The following is a 13,242-nucleotide window of genomic DNA, read 5'->3' as shown; positions in this document are numbered from 1 at the left end:
TATTGAGAGACTTACAATTTATATGGGAACCTCAGTTTATTCTAATTCCTGGCAAATTATTTTTAAATGGGATTTTTTCTTTCTTCAATTTAAGAAGTGTATACATTTTAAGTGGTGGTTCACTTGATTTTGAGAGAAACCTTTGTCTGTGTTATAAATCAGAGAGCATTTAGTTTATTTGATAATTGTATCCCTATGTCAGATGCAAATATTTCAGGTGCATTATGTATATGAGTCTCCATTCCTATACCCTTTGCCACCCCCACCAAAGTATTCTACATGAACTACCTTCAAATCCAAACTAAGTTGTATCCTTCCTTGATTCCTTTCTCTGCATCTTCAAATCCCAGGGGAGAGGTATATGCTGATGTGAGATATTACTTCAATGAATTGAAAACAGATCTGGAATTTTTCTGAGCTTTGTCCTGCCCTTTGCAATAATCAGACTTTCTGTTGACAGTTCCTTCTTCAACAATACTCTGCAGCTAGTGAGACTCCTTATTCTATGTACTTTGCTGTCTAGAGCCCTATTAACCTCAGATTTATTAGCTTTTTTTTTGCCAACCACTTACACTGCCAGCCTCCCAAGAGAAGAACACATCACAAAGCAAAGAAACTCTAAGAGACACATACATAGAAAAATATCTCAAATAGCAAACATTTACTGAAAGCAGAAAGTCGGATGATAGCACTTGAATAGCCCTTCTCCCCCACAAACACATTCTATAGATACACTCATGGAAGTTGTGCAAATAAATCTCATTATGCTGCCGAAGTACAGAATTATTGTCTCTCTGAGAGTACTGAGATGAAGCCGAGAATCTTCACAAATTTACTGGGCTGGCTCCAGACACACACTAGATTATATTCATCAAAATGAATGGATTTTAAAGTGAGTCCAAAATAGATTCTTTCAAAAATCTAAGACTTTGCCTCAGAGGGGATTCTTCTTTTTCTTCTGTCCTTTCTCTGGCTTCCAGGGAGAAGAATAGAAGAGAATAGTTATTAAAACAAAGAGAAAAAGGTAATTTGACTTAAGTTACTGAGCCAGAGAGCTGCCAGATGTCAACAGAGCCAGCAGAGGTTACTGGCAGCTTGGGACCAGAAATAGAAATTAGAGCAAATATATCTATAGAAAATGTCTGAAAAATCCATTCATCTCCAAATACAGAGTGATTTTGAGATCCCTATGTGGACTCTCTCTTGGCTGACCAGGCTACACAGCTGTATCTTTGGTTAGTTCCACAGACACTTTCCTCATAATTTTTCTTCTTTAGTGTCACGCTTCCAAATTATTCCACTTTAATATATCAACTGATATATGTGGCTCAGTTTTTACCATAAGACCAATTAAGAGAGACATAAATGAGCCCAAGTTACTACTGGTCCATTTTTACCTTGGTCATACATAAGGGTTTTCCAAACACACCACACACACACATACACAGAATGAAATACTGATAGCTAACATTTTTTAAGTGTGTACAATGTGCCTGGCACTGTTTGATCTCATTCTATGTATTTTGCTGTCTAGAGCCCTATTAACTTACCCTTCTAAGTTTTATCTTACTTAACATTCAACAATCCCATGTGATAGGAAATATTATTGTCCTTATTTTACAGATGAAGCAACTAAGACAAATAATAAGGATTCTGTCCAAGGTCACACAGTAAGTGATGGAGGCAAGATTAGGAAAGCAGGCAGTCCAGAATCAGAGCTTGAGCTCTTAACATTTGTGGTTGCCTTCCTAAAATATTACTTGTAATGAAAAGTGTGCTAGATATTGCAGTATGTGCATTAAAAAATATATTTTCAACGTGATATTTGTTTCCATGTCTTTGTAGGACAAAATATATTATTCAGCTACAAGTTACTTATTTATATACTTTTTATTTTCTAGATTTGCACTATTCAGTATGAAAGCTATCAATCTCATGTGACTTTTGAGCACTTGAAGTGTAGCTAATCCAAACTGAGATGTGCTATCTGCACAAAATACACACTGGATTTCAAAGACTGAGTGCCAAAAATAAGACTATAAAATACCTCACAGTTTTTATTTTATTTTTTAAAATGTTTATTTATTTATTTATTTATTTATTTTAAAAGGTGGAGGGGGGAGAGAGACACACACGAGCAGGTGAGCAATTTCTCAGGATAAAAAGTCATTATCCAAATTCAATTACATTTTCATATATCAACAGCAAATAAATAAAAATGAAATTTAAAATGATTCTCCATGAAATAGCATCAAGTAATATAAAATACTTGGAGAAAATTTTAGCAAAAAATGTGCAAGACTACACATCATTTCTGAGAGATACAGAAGCTAAATAAATGGAGGAACATACCATGTTTATGGATTGGAAGACTGTATGTTATAAAGACAGCAATTCTCCTTAAGTTGATCACACAATTCAGTTGTGCAAAATTGATTCAACACAAGTTCAACAAAACCCCAGTAAACTTTTAAAGTTTTTATTTTTGTTTTATTTATTTATTTTGAAAGAGAAAGAGAGAGTATGCAAACGGAGGAGTGGCAAAGAGAGTGGGAGAGAGAGAATCCTGAGCAATATACACGGAAAGAGCTTAAGATAGCTAAAGCCACCTTGACAAAAGTAGAAAACAATTTGGACTCACACTGTTTGATTTCAAAATTTACTAAAATAAAATGATATTATGTAAAGATTTAAAAAATAGATCATTGGAACATAATAGGGAATCCAGAAATAGTCCAGAAACATACAGTTAATGGATTTTTGACAAATGCCCCAAAGCAACTCAATGGGAGAAGAACAGTCTTTTCAAAAAAGAAAATGATATAGTAATTACTAGATATATACAGGAAGAATAAATAAAACTCAGCCTCTACCTTGTAGAAAAAGTAACCTGAAATGGGTCATAGACCTAAAACCAAAAACTAAAACTTTAAAGCTTCTTGAGGAAAACATAGAAGATCTTTGTGAGTCTGGAGGAGGCAAAACTTTTGTAACAATGAGACCAAAAGCACTGATCATAAAAGAAAAAAAAATTGACACATTGATCCATCAAAATTTAAAAATTCTGCTTACCAAAAGATATGGTTAAAAATAAAAAATGCAAGCTACAGTCTGGTAGAAAATATTCACAAAATATATATCTGACAACAGACTTATATAGAAAGGGATTATATCTGATTTCAGTATCTTTATTCAGAAGAACCTAAAACTGGAAACAACCCAGATGTCCACCAACTTTTGAACAGATAGACAAATCATGGTATGTTCGTGCAATGAAATCATACTCAGCAACAAAAAAGAATGTACCTCTGGTATAACAAACAACATGAATAAATCTCAAAACCCTTATGCTGAGTGAAAGAAGCACGACACAAGAATGCATACTCTACAATTCCATTTATGTAAACTCTAAGAACAAGAAAAAATAATCTGTAGAAATCAGAACAGTGATTCCTTATGCGAGGTATGGACTCATTAGAAAAGAGCATAAAGTAACTATCTGGGTCATATAAATATTCTATACTTTGACTACAGTTGTGACTACCCAGGTATAATTATCAAAATTCATTAAATTGTTCACTTCCTAACTATACATTACATGGTATATAAATTTTACTTCAATAAAAAATCTAGTTATATTGTTCAATTTTATGCATAATTTTCATTAAATATTTAATTCATAACATAATTAAAGTCATCATAGAATTAATGCCCCCACAAAGGGAAGAATTTTGTTTGTTTTGTTTACTGCTAAATCGCCAAAGCCTGACCCTTAGTAGGTATTCGATAAAATTTTTTTTTTTTTTTAACGTTTATTTATTTTTGAGACAGGGAGAGACAGAGCATGAACGGGGGAGGGGCAGAGAGAGAGGGAGACACAGAATCTGAAGCAGGCTCCAGGCTCTGAGCCATCAGCCCAGAGCCCGACGTGGGGCTCGAACTCACGGACCGCGAGATTGTGACCTGAGCTGAAGTCAGACGCCAAACCGACTGAACCACCCAGGAGCCCCTCGATAAATATTTTTTAATGAATGAGTCATGGAACACATTGCTAGTGCCTGCTTAGAATCTTAACCTCAGTTATATACATCATCATGTTTCTAGTTATGTATAGATATATTATTTACAATTCAGCTCAGCAGAGTCTCTTATACTGTGGTGTGCCTAACAGACAAGAGATAGGAACTGTTAAGTACAGCATTCATTCATTGGTTACTTGGTTATAAATGAATTTTACCAGCCTAATACCTAATGGCTAAAATTGTCATGGCAAAATCTCTAAGCACTTCATACAGGCACTCAACAGGTACTTAGGAGATTTTAACTTTAAGCACGATAAAAGCTGTATGAAGCAAATCTACCCAGATTAAAAATTAAACTTTTTAAGAGATTTATGACCATTTTCTACGAATTTGGGATATAGTTACATATGTCACTCACATAAATATTCCCTGCAAAGCATTAGGGTAGACTTGTGTTTTTCTAGTGAGTAATCACTTCCTCCTCTGAAATGCAGTCAAAAACTAGTTCAACATTATCAAGAATTATATAGGCATACTATGTAAAGAAGGTCAGGATCTTTGATTATTTTACGCTTCTAATTTTAATGTGAAAGTTCAGTTTATTCTTACATTGTAGCATATATTCAGAAAAACTGACCAGGGTTTGCTTATAATAGGCTATTATAACAAGTTTTCAAAGATATGTGTCATTACTACCTCCAAAAAATTTCTTCCTTTGTAAAAGTGTAATAAAAAAGGTGAGATAAAAGTAGTGAAATCTAAAAGTAGATGCACAAAATTTATTGTCGTTGAAAAACATTATCTCCCTGTGAATTACTATGTAACTCCATGAATTGAACAAGTACACTTAGACTGGCATCTCAGAACAGTGGTCTCTCAAGAGACTATTCACCCAAAGGGAGACCAGTTACATCTTGTTTCACATCTAAGTTGGGATTCTGATTATCTTGATCATAATTACCTTAGGAAAATATTTCAGAAAAAAATATTTTAAAATAAATGCCAAATAAGAATAGGTTGTGTTGGTTGGATAGTTCTGTATATATACATCCTGAGATTTTATACATGGTTAGTCCTGAGAGAAAGCAAGAGAGAGAATGAGAGAGAATGTAGGGAAGTAAGGAAGAAGTCTACCCTGAAGAAAAAATAACTTATGCAAGTAATTCAGATGTTTTTCTATTTCTTAAGTACCCTAAGAGGTCTTTTTATGCTCTATCCTATCATTTATAAAAGAAACTAGTTTGAACAGGTTTGAAAAGTAATAGCTATGAATATTCTATTTTATGCAGACCTATTTTTGCATACAAAAAAAAAAAAAAAACCCTAACAACACAAAACAGTAGATGTAATTTGACCTCCATAGTTCCATGAAAGAGGCTATTTCTGATTGGGTGATTGTGCCTCAGTGGTTGCTAGGTAATGAGCTTTCAGAATAAATGCATTTCCTACCTCCAAATCAATAATCATACAATGTTAATTTAGAACATGATCTCCATGGTCACCAACAATTACCATGAGAATTTGCTTTTCATGAAACAACATTTGCACAAAACTTGTCCCTGCCAATGTATTCTTGAGTACTTACTATATTTGACATTGGCAGCTGTACTACCACGGCTTGCTCTTTGCTGTTGGATCTATTGATTGAAATGCCATTCATTTTGTGAAGATAAAAGAAATATGGCTTAGCTGGCTTCTGTTTATCAAGACGTGGCCAAGTAGAAATTTCATTTAACTTTAAGAAGACCTGATATAATTTTCCTTCCATCTTTGCTTCCTACAAAAAGTATCTGAAATTCAGGAAGGAATTATAAACCAATCAGCTACAGTTTGGTATAAAAGCCTTCTGCTTCTAATACTCTACTAGTAGCCTTTATTTACACCACAAAATACTTTCACTGTGAAAACAAATTGTCTCATAGAGGTATTTTAGAAAGAAAACATCAACCCTGAGTGAAGATAAAAGCACTTGAGAAGTGAAAAAAAAAAAAATTGGTCTACATAGATCAACTCATACCAAATCATCCATTTGAAAGGGCTTTTTTTTTTAATTTAAACATTATGGTTTTACAAAACAAAAGAGAGAAGGAGAGAATTACTTGGGGTTAGTGTAGATCTATTAAAATGGGTAACTATCTGTATTGGTTTGCAAGGGCTGAGATTAACAAATTACTGCAAACCAGGTAGGTTAAAATAACAGAAATTTATTGTCCTAAAGTTCAGGAAACTAGAAGGCTGAAATCAAGGTGTGGGCAGGGCCATGCTCTCTGAAAACTCTAGGAGATTATCCTTCCTTACGTCCTCCTAGTTTCTGGTGGTTGTTAGTAATCCTTGGCATTCCTTGGTTTGTGGAACGATAAAAAATTTCAACTGATGCCTCTGTATTCACATGGCTGTCTTCCCTTATGTGTGTCTGTGTTCAAATACCTCCCTCCCCCGACCCCTCTTTTATAAGGACACCAGTCATTGGATTAGGTCCGCCCTAATGTAGTGTGCTCTTATCTTGACTTAATTACATTTACAAAACCCTATTTCCAAATAAGGTCACACTCTGAGGTTTAGTAAGCCACACTTGAAGGTGGGACTCTATTTACCCCAGTACTGTGGACTAGGCTGGAAGATTAGATTATGTGCTACAGGAGGTCAAAGACCATCACTGACTAATTTCTATATTCTCACCACCTAGCATGAAGTCAGTGCCATGTAGATACTTAATAGATGTTTGCCTAATAGGGTAGGTAGATGACTAAGTAACAAACTAGACAACGATTCTTAGTGATGAAAAACCAATTAATTGCAAATGAAAAATAAAAGTAAATGGCACTTGGGTATTACATTCTTTTTTCTGCTATTTATCTTTGTGTTTCTGTTTGGGGACAATCCACTTAGAATTCAAAATTCTCTTTGTAACCTGGATCAGAAAGCACTATCAAGGGCCTCAGCCTCTCTTTGGACCTCTACTTCCACACCATGGGCTCTGAAATAAAACAATAATGTTAAAGCACAAATGAAGGTTTTTCTAGTTGAATTGAACTAACCTAATATTTGAAGTATGTGAAAATAAAACAGAGCTTCTTATAAAACAGCATTTCCAATTAAGAAAAAAGACAGAAGAGTAAGCTGTCTTCGTTTTATGTCAGGCTCTCTTGATTCTTTATATACTGCTTTTCCAGAAGTCTAGAAAAATGTGCCAGAAAATTTTTCACAGTATTTTCTTGCTTTATCAGACTTATGACAGATTATAAGGTTAGCTCTGCCACTTAAGAGAGAGAAAGACATCTCCCTTGTCTTTATTAAATGGAAGGGATTACTAGAGTTAGCATCTTGCATTATGAGGACACCACTATGCTCTTATTTTCCAAAGGTGTTTAAATTTAGTATCCTAAAAATGGGCCAAAGAACTACAAAGAGAAAATTTGGGAATCTTTGTGATGCTTACCATTTGCTCTGGTGAAAACACCAGGAAATAAATCATAGCTTTAAAAGACAACCACAGAACAGTAACCAAGAAGATTTACAACCATCCTACCCCCTTAAACCTTTCCTTCTTCCTATTTTTCCCTTATTCCAGAGCAGTTAAGTGGCATGCTTACCCTGATGTTAATGAATGTGTCTGTTGGCCATTGGCATGTCTTCTTTGGGAAAATGTCTATTCAGGTCCTCTGCCCATTTTTAAATTGGATTTTTTTTTTTTTTTTGCTGTTGAGCTATATAAGTTCTTTATATATTTTGGATATTAACCCCTTATCATATATATAATTTGCAAATATATTCTCTCATTCAATAGGTTACCCTTTAGTTTTTTTGATAATTTCCTTTGCTGTACAAAAGCTTTTTTTATTTTGGTATAGTCCCAATAGTTTAATTTTGTTTTTGTTTCCCTTGTCTGAGGAGACATATCTAGAAAATGGTTTCTATTGCTTATGTCAAAGAATATGGTCTATGTTTTTATAGATACCATTTTTATATGGTGTTTATACTTGCTGTCTCTATTCCTTGACCCCTATCATTCTTGAGTTCACTCCAACCAGTTTTATCCTATTTCACTGTACAAATTCTTGTCATCATCATAGAATTCTCTACATTGCTAAATCAAATGATCAATTTGCAGTCTTATGTTTTCCCCATAAGCTGCCGCTCCACTGTCTCCTTCTGGAAATACTTTCTTCACTTGACTCACAGCTCATTATTCTCTTCTGATTCTCTTCCTATCTCACTGGCCTCCCCTCAGTCTCTTTTACTGATTTCTTTCCTCCTTTCTCCATCTTTTAAACATTGACACACAACAGGAACCAGAATTATGATGACTGCCAACTTGCATTTCCAGCTTTGGAGTCCATATTGGCATATCTAACTGCCTATTTAATATTGCCACTTGAGTATCCTATAGACAATTAAATCTCATCATGTACAAAACTATAATCCTTGTTCTCTTCTCCAAACCTACTCTGTCCCTGGATTTATTCATCTAGATAAATATAAATTCCATTCTTTTAGTTGCTCAGATTAAAATACTTGGTGTTATCTCTGACTCCTCCCTTTCTCTCACACTACATCTCCCTTCATCAGCAATCTCCACAGATTTACCCTAAAAAAATATTCACAATCTGGCCCCTTCCCCACCTCTTCTGCTGTCATCATCTCTCATTACAATGATTTTCATAGCATCCTGACTGATCTGTCTTCCCCCTCCCTTATTCCCTTTCTCATCCCCATAAGCCAGAATGAACCTTTCTAGACTAGTTTGGTCCACACCATCTCTCTGAATTTATTTTCCTTTATCTCCAGTTTCCTCCCTCCGCTCCATTTAGAATAATTCCTCCCAGCAATTCTACTTCTGGGTATATATCCAAAGGAAATAAAAACATGATATTGAAGAAATATTTGCACTCCCATGTTCATTGCATCATTATTCAAAATGGCCAAGACATGGAGACAACTTAAGTGTTTATCAATGGATGAATGGACAAAGAAGATGTGTTATATATATATACAATAAAATATTATTCTTTCATGAGAAAGAAGGGCATTTTACCATTTGTGATAGCATGGATGGATCATGAGGGAATTATGCTAAGTGAAAGAAGTCAGAGAAAGACAAATATTAAGAGAAAGAGAAATTCCAAATTCATAGAAACAGACTAGAATGCTGGTTACGAGGGGCTGAGAAGTGAGAGAAAGGGAGAGATGTTGGTTAAAGGGTACAAACCTCCGGTTAGAAGATGAGTAAGTTCTTGAGGTCTAATATACAGCTTGGCGATTATAATTAATAAGTCTATATTATATACTTGAAAGCTGCTAAGGGAGTAAACCTTAATGTTCCCACAACAAAAAAGAAATAGTAATTATATGACATGATTCAGGCATTAGCTAACGCTATGGTGGTGATCCTTTTTCAATATAGTAAGTATGTCAAATCAATACACTATGTACCTTAAACACCTTACTTAAACTTATATATACAGTGTTAGATGTCAATTATATCTCAATAAATCTGGAAAAATTAGAATAATTTATTTGCTCTTCTTCCAACATGCCAAGAAAATTTCCACTTCATGGTCTTTGGACTTGCTACTCCTTCTGTCTGAAACACTGTTACCCATATATTCATATATTCACATACCCATAAACTTACTTCCTGTAGGTTTCTGTTCACATGGCACCTTTTCAGAGAGCTCTTCCTTAGCCACCCCATAGAAAATAGCAACTGCTACTCCGTTTTACCCAAACTTCCCAGCACTTAATCTTTTCCAAATATTATAATTGTACATATTAATTTATCCATTATCTACATCTTTTTTTAGAAATTGATATCTGAGCTCCCTAAACAGGAATTCTTGACTGTTTTATTCATTGCTGTATGCCTAAAGCCTAGAACAGTGTTTGGCATATAAGTGTTCAATATGTATTTTCAATTAATAAATGCCTACTTTCTGCCAACTTTACTATTACTTCTCCTAACAATATCTACCTTCTCATTTTCTTCTTATTGTTGACATAAACCTCCTCAAGGCCTGCCATCTGCAAATGACACTCAGAATCCTCCACAGTCAGAGTTCCTTGAAAACTAAACTAAAAAGTAATAGGAAGCTGTGGAAAATTTTAATGTACTTATTTTAGGTTAAAATTATAATTTTTAGTAGGCCTACACAGTATGATTTATTTTAGGAAAAACATTTGTGAAACAAGGGAAGATAAAAAAATGAAAGAAAGCAAGAAAAGTAGGGCAGGAGGAGGGTTAATTAACTGTCAGGACTTAGTTACCTCACAGCTGGTCAGTGAGGACCAGATGTGTGGAAATACTTTGCAAAGTGCACAGCACAGTGAAAATCCAGTTGTTCTATTAAAATCATATTTCCTGGTTTCTTCATGGTTAACCAAGTTATTTTTGTTTATACATTTATTTTTTGAAAATCTTTCTAAAACATTCCAGTAACAGTTTCTACCTAAGTAAATGTAGGACTGAATTCTAAATCTCACTGAATCTTCCATTTCATAAACAGACACAGTGGCAAGAAGATTAATGTCCTCCAAAGATGTCCACATCCTAATTCCTGCAACCAGTGAATATGTTAAGTTACAAGGTAAAGAGAAATTAAGGTTGCAGATGGAGTTAATATTGTTAATTAACAGACCTTTAAAACAAGGTGAGTCTCTAGGTTATCCAGGTGTTCTCAATGTAATTACAAGCCTCCTTAAAAGAGGAAGCTGGAGAAACCCAGCAGAGAGAGGAATGTGAGTACTAGAGAATGTTGCAGGCTTTGAAGATGGAAGGTAACCATGATCCAATAAATGTGATCAGACTCTCAAAGCTGAAAAAGGCAAAAGAGTAGATTCTCCCCTAGACCCTTCAGAAGGAACACAACTCTGCCGACACCTTAATTTCAGCTCACTGATACTCATGTTGGACTTCTGACCATTAGAACGGTAAGATAAAAATTTGTGTTGTTTTGGGGTGCTTCGGTGGCTCAGTCATTTAAGTGTCCAACTCTTGATATCAGCTCAGGTCATAAGATTGAGTCCCTCCTCAGGCTTGGCTCTGAGAGTGGAGACTGCTTGGGATTCTCCTACTTGCGTTCTCTCTCTCTCTCTCTCTCTCTCTCTCTCTCTGCCCCTACCCCACTCCTGCTTGTTATCTTTCAAAAATAAAATTTAAAAGATATTTGTGTTGTTTTAACCCACTGAAATTGTGGTATTTGTTACAGGAGTGATAGAAACTTAATACAAGTGGTTTTGTGGCCATACATGCTTCCAGGAAAAAATAGACCCAAATCCCAATTCCAGACCTGCCAATTTCTCCAAACCTTGGTTCCTCATCCTAAAATAAGGATAACAATAGTGTTTTCTCCATAGGACTATTGTGAGGATGGAATGAGACAGTTTGTATGAAGACTTAAAACAAGGCCTGCAACACCACTCATTCTCAATAATCATCAGATGTTAGATGTTAGCTGATTATTTTTCTATAAATTTTAAATATGAATTTAATTTTAGAAGTCAAAGTACTAGTAAAGTAAGGTGAACATGGATTGGAATAAAGATACAATTTGGAGTCAGAAAAATTGAGATAAACTTCATGTTCTCCTAGCAGTGTGATCTTGGGCAAATCATTTAACTTCCTTTATCTGGAAACTAAGATAATTATAGTTACCCAAACTGTACCAAATTAGATTGTTAATCAATATGAAAACACTTTGGAAATCATATTCATGCTACTGGAATTATTGTATGTCTCATAAATCCTCCCCATCCACTTCTTTTGTTGATATTTCATCACTACTTCAGTGATGAAATGAGATCTCTCTGGTTTTCATCACACGAAAGTGATGAAAACCAGAGAGATCTCATTAGCTGAAGGAAGCTGAGAAAGATAACAATAATATCCAAACAGGAATTTAAAAAATGAAATGTGGGTCATAGCCATGTTCTAGAGAGGAATCAGAACAATTTTCTAAAATTGTCATAAAGAACTTGACATTTCTTTTTCTGTACTAAATCTTCTTGAAAACTTCTTCTATCAAGCTCAACTCACATTCATCCCAATTCTTTTATCTAAAGACTAGATTGCAGCTGGTCATGTACAGAATAAGAACCTGAAATCAGAAACTCACAGTGATCCTGGCAGCCTTTCATTCTCCCTAAATTACTTTATTTTTTAATTTTTTGATGAAAGTATAATTAACATATAATTTATATTAGTTTCAGTTGTACACATGTTGATTTGACAATTCTGTGTTAATCAATGCTTACCATAGTAAGTGTAGTCTCTGTCACCATATAACATTATTACAATACTATTTTTTTGAATTTAAACCATTAAGAATCTATAATTATTCCCATCATCTTTTATCCATAATAAATATACCATAAATTTATATCCATAAATAAATATAAATGTTTTACCATTTCTCAAAAACAAGCTATATCTTGTGTTGTGATTCCAGTTTTTTTTAAAAACAAATTTGGTCTGAAAATAATGCTTAACAAGACTCTGTATAAATTACTGCAGTTGAATTGTCTACTTGCCTCAATGTATTGTGACGCTTAAGACTGACACCTAGGCTCTATACTCCCGGGACACTACAACAAATTTAACTTTTAGGCATTCAGAAAGTATTGGAGACCGTTTATATTCTGGGTAGCTGAAGCTCAAAGCCTCATTTTACAGATTCTTGCCAATCCAAGAAGATCTCTGAATGTTTAGAGATTAGATACCGATTATTTTCTTTCTTTCTTTTAGAAAATGATTTTCATTCCTTTTTTGATGATCGATTGTAATAAATTGTGTTGTTTTTGATTTATTACAACTTTGAATCACCTTGAATATTTTATTGACATTGGCGGGATCTTCTTCTTTCCTCTCAAGATGTTTTGTTGTAAGTTGTTATCATCATCACTTCCTTAGACTATCCAATGTGAAGAACTTAATTTGATAACTATGATAACTAGTACAAAAGCTGGTCAATATCTCCTGGTTCTTCAGTGTTAGTGACCAATTTTTCTTTGCTTACAGTAATATTTTCAAACTACCAATTGTTAATGCTATTTCCTTTGTTTCTTTACAGAGAAGAAAATTCTTAGGCCATTAAGTCATTACTTCATCAAATTTACTAATTTTAGAAAAAAATGAATGTTCTAGAAGTATCCAGATATTTATAAATACATGTGTGCATATGTTCACTTTGTTTTTTTTTTTTTAATTTTATTTTTCATTTTTTTA

Source organism: Panthera tigris, chromosome C1 (assembly GCF_018350195.1).
Source record: "Panthera tigris isolate Pti1 chromosome C1, P.tigris_Pti1_mat1.1, whole genome shotgun sequence".
NCBI lineage: Eukaryota > Metazoa > Chordata > Mammalia > Carnivora > Felidae > Panthera > Panthera tigris.
Note: the sequence above shows the minus strand (reverse complement) of the source record.